Here is a 5,005-nt window from a genome sequence, read left to right as displayed (position 1 = left end):
CCTCAGTAGCAACCACTAGTCAGTGTAGACAATCCACAGCTCAATGGCTCATTCATCAAACTCAGTATAAGGTAGAAGCAGGCTTCTACATGCAGACCTCCTTGATCATTTGGGTAGCATAGGGAGGAAGTTGTTGTTTAAAATAGAAACTCCATGTGCAACAGGTAAACATTTGTGGCACTACCAGAGCTTCATTGGGCTTGCACCCACAGTCGCTTTGCATGGTCAGTGAAATATACTCTGATTCCTGTAGTGATTTCATGCTCTTTACTGCAGCTTGTAAAACAGTGAATGAATTGCCCCCCCCCCAACCTCAGGCTTTTATATACATTATTTACACAATGCATCCTGTCTGATTGGCTGATTCTGCTTCCCTCCTGGAGCCTGATTGGTCTTTTCCTGCAGGCCAATCAGTTGTTGTTGAATTCTACAATCCTACCAGCCTATTAGGCTGATTAACTTCCTCCTGGAGCCTGATTGGTCTTTTCCTGCAAGCCAATCAGTTGTTGCATTCTAAGATCCTACTTGCCTATTGTTCTAGGATCCAAGCTTAGTACATAACAGTGCTTACTATCTGTGCAGTCCAAACCCAAGATCCACCAGGATGATCAAGACTGGAACAGGTGGATTTGGGGCTGTCCCAGCTGAGCTGGGGCTTAGCCAGGCCTACACCACAATGACTCCCTCAACCTGTCTGAGGCATAAGTCCAGAGGTCCTGTGGGCAGTGCAGGGCAAAGAGAGCCTTACACAAAACCTATTTCAGCTCTGGCATGTGACCTAACAATGCAGTGGAACTTAGGCCGGCATAACAAGTGCTGCAAGTCAAATTCTATTTTAAAGGTTTGTTTTCCCTCTGTGTCATGAGCTGGCAGGATAGCGGGGAGGAGGAAGAGGATTCTGGTGAGGGCTGTAGCCATGACTGAGGCACTCCAGCTGGGGATGGAGAAGGAGAGGTTGGTGTAGAAAGTACTTGCAGGGGTGATGGAGGATGATGTGGGTCAGTGGACACACAGGAAGCAGAGCAACAGGACCCCTCACCAGAGCCAGAGGGGCCCCTGTCTCCCCAAACACAGCAAGCTCTGGGGTGTAAGGAGCAGCGGGGGAGAGGGCAAGGCTCTGGGAGGCTGAGGGCCCACAACCCTGCTCATTAGCTGGCCAGATGGGGCTCATTACTTCCAGGAGGAGGTGTGTGATTCCTCAGCTGGAGGAGGCTCAGAACAGGTGAGGGTCACCTGCCTTGTCAAGCCCAGATGCTGCAATCAACATGCAAGGTATAATAAAAGGGAAGCAGAGATGAGGTGCTGTGTCTGCTCAACTGCCCATGTTGGTTGGACCACAGCCTGGACGTTCCAGGGAGCTTTTTGGGACTATGCATATGTGGGGTTGACTTCTGGATCGGCAGCAGAGATGGGAGCCTAACCCTGGCAAGACTTTGGACCTGTTGGCCTGCCAGACTGCATGCTAGCATCTGCTGTGGGATTGTGCACTCCAGCAAGAGTTGCTACCAGGTACCCTGTAGTTCAGGACCCTCTATCAGGCTGAGGCTGGTTCAGTGGGTAGTAGCCCTGCTCCTGAATGGAGCTTGGAATAAGGATAACTTATACCAGTTTCCTATACTTAGGAATTGCTCTGTAATGGTTTGGGGGATGATGGCTGCTGTTAAAGCCGGCTGTGTGTATCACTGGGCACAACCGACTGATGTTTGCACAGATGTGTGGATTGGGACCCATGTGTTTGGATGTGATATATATTCACTTGGGGGGGGGATGCTTTAGTAAAAACAAGACAAAATAAAACAATCTTATTTGACCTGAAACATTTAAAATGTTTTGCTGAAATGATCTGGCACCTCTATATGTTGAACACCTCTGTTGATATTTGACAGAGGAATCATGGAGAACAGGTTTTGGTGTCAACTATCCTGTAAGAAAAAAAAATCACTTAAATTTGACCCTAATAATAACACCCTTCCTGCAAATACAATCTATTTAACTGGTTCTGTGATGGTTTACTGTTACTGAGACCATGAGCAACAATTAGAAACATTTATTGTACAGTACTAATCAATTCAGTTGACTTAAAGCTATGAAAATGTGAAGTTTCCCCTCTGTTTAGTTCTGTATGTCAGCCATATGCAATCCATAGAAGATGCAGTGTGGACATCAATCTTCCGTCTCACTTTGCAGTGAGCAATTTGACAGCTAGTCTTTTGAAACAGTGCAGCAAAATAGATTATTCTTGTTTCCCTTGTATAATCGCAAAGGTAATCTTCCAAGTGCAGCAGAGACCGAATGTTCCACTCTTTGTATCCTTAGCAACACAAGTTCAGTCCTCTGCATCAGAGTTCAGTGGAACCCAAATGGGTCACATATTTCCCAAAGGGAAAAGTATTGGTGAGTCAGCCCCACAGTATAGCAAACACCGGAAGGAGGTGAAGGAGTTCAGCAAATCATTCGAACTGTGTGCCACTTCAGGAGGGAGAACAGGAGGTACACTCCTCAAATCTATCAAACTGAGACTCCATGCATAACCTATTTGGTGATGTCATGACAGCTGCTGGTGAATAATACTCTATTCAAGTTTGACATAGAGGGGTAACACATGATATGCATATGTAGCTGTCACCACGAGGGATTGGGGAGAAATTCTGTTCAGTTTACACTTAAAGGTGATTTCCAAAATAATATGCAAACTGACACAATCATCCTTTGGAACTTGCACTTCTCTGAACTGGGCAATGACGTTTTCCAGCAAGGTTATGTATAAGAATGCATATACTAAAGTGTGCATAAAAATGCATACAGTATATTAGTGAAAATAACATTAGAAATGCATTATATTAGGGAAAACATATATATTAGGGGAAATAAAGTGTTGCAAAAAAAATGTGTATATTGGGAAAATCTGCATACAGGTACTGTATTTATATATTAGGAGAAATTTACACTAAAATATTGATGATTTTTTTCCTGAAGGACTTTTAATGCAAACCAATGTAGAAAGGTGGAGAACTGAAGACAGGAAAAATTAGAAACTGAAATTGACAGATTCATCCATCTGAAGTCACCCCACAGCATCCTCGGGCAGCTACCAAGGCCTCAGCAGCTCAGCAATGCCCACTGCAGCTATCTTGCCCGTCAACTCATTACAGCATGGAGGAAGGGTAGGAAGCTTGTGGTTATGTTTTGCATATTTTCACGGAATGTTGATATTCCCATTAAAATGTCGTTATGTGGCCATTTTTGCAATTAGACAGGAATTTTCTTCCATCAAGAAGTCTCATTTGTACTCAATTATCTCAAGGAATAAATTAACATATGGGAGAGAAGGAGAGGTAACAGCCACAGAACAGGTTCTCTGGTTGAGAAATAAGCAATATTGCCTAAAGCCAACAAGAAGGAAGAGCTTTTTGACATTTGTGGTTTAATATTCTTTCTGCATGCTTCGAATACTGGCAGCACATAAACAAAAAGCTATGGATGCTTTGAGCAGAGTAAAATTGTTTTCTTTTCTCTTCCCACATAAAAAAGTAGGGTGAAGAGGCCTTAACAAAAGGGAGACCTAAAATAAACATGGAATCCAAAAGTTCTGGGAAGTAACTTCAAAATGAACCGTTTCTTTTCTTGTCTGTTTATTCTAATTAAATTTTTGTGTTGGACATAATAAAAAAAAATCAAATATATGCACAATAGCAATCAGAGACCATATCCAGAAAATATAAAGATTTAAGGGAAAGGAATGCCACTGGTCAAAAGGGATATTCTGAACTTTCCTTCTGGAAGCGGGAGTGTATGTGATACAGTTAGCAAAAGAGGAGAAAACCATGTAAAAACAATGTAACTCATTAATAATTCTCTAATTATGAACCTCTTACCAATATAAAATAAATAAAATGTAAAAAAAATGGAGGAGCAATGTAAACCAATCTGACTGGTAAAATATAGGCAGGTTAGGAAATAGATGGCCACAACTGTGTACAAAAAATAAGGTTTAACCAAATCTCTTGACAGTTAACATTGGTGGGTCAGTTTCTCCAGCAGGACCAGATGCCGCACACTGTGAGTTCAGTTCCCAGGGTTCTTTAAATGCATGGTGTGGATGTGACCAGGGTACCAACCCTTTAAGCAGTGCTCTTTTTCTAGGCAAAGAGCTGCTGGAGCTCACTGAACTTCTCCCTTGTTCTCTTAGGATGGCAATGGTATCCACATGAGAGGTGCCGGAGCTGAGCTCCAGTGAGCTCCGTCTGGGGGGGAAAGCTGTACCTATAAATTACATTAATTTGTCACTTTCCAAAGCTGTGCAGTTTCCAAGCATGCAGCAACCAAGAGGGAAAATTATAAAATCCTCACATAGAACCATTTTGTTCACCAAAAAAACACAGGAGCATGGATTTAGCATTGGGTATAATGATTTGTTGAATCATTTTAAATACTTACCGATAATGCTGATTCTGAAAATTTGAAAAAACCCTCTGTCAAGTCCTGGGAAGGATGAGCCCACATGAATCTGCAGGAAGCAGGTCAGGCAAACAGAGCAGAGACTGACAAGCAGAGACAGTATTCATGCAAAGGTCAAAAAACAGGGTTAGAAAGCAAGAGCAATCAAGTTCTTCAGAAAACTAGAGTGGCAAACCCTCTAAGTGTCCCTATTTTCTAGGGACGTTCCTGATTTAAAGAAGCCATCCTGGTTTCTGATTTGATCCTGGAATGTCCCTCTTTTCCTTAGGATGTCCCTATTTCCACCAGAGAAATGGTAGAGGTTATGGAGTTATCTGACCCCTGAGCCATTTGAAGGCAATCCTGTTTAGAGAAGTTTTATTATGTTTTTATATGTGTTGGAAGCTGCTTAGAGTCGCTAGGGCAACATAGTAAGATGTGTGGGGTATAAATAGTAATATTATCATTATGGAATGGGACATCCCTATTTTCATCAGAGAACTGTTGGAGGATATGGAGTGGTCCCAGGGAGGAGCTGACTTACCATATTGGCCTGATATAAGCCATG

The 5,005-nt window shown here is 42.6% G+C and overlaps 1 long non-coding RNA gene across 1 annotated transcript; it reads left to right on the top strand.

The window, feature by feature from the left end:
* Window positions 1-993: 993 nt before the first annotated feature.
* Window positions 994-3,244, top strand: LOC310688825. Its single transcript, XR_014517210.1, has 2 exons — window positions 994-1,272; window positions 2,977-3,244. It is a non-coding gene; the product is annotated as an uncharacterized lncRNA (long non-coding RNA).
* The last annotated feature ends 1,761 nt before the right edge of the window (window positions 3,245-5,005 follow it).

Source organism: Podarcis liolepis (assembly GCF_965112155.1).
Source record: "Podarcis liolepis genome assembly, chromosome: 11".
Lineage (NCBI taxonomy): Eukaryota > Metazoa > Chordata > Lepidosauria > Squamata > Lacertidae > Podarcis > Podarcis liolepis.
The sequence above is the reverse complement of the archived record's forward strand: the minus strand, read 5'-3'. Positions and strand labels throughout refer to the sequence as shown.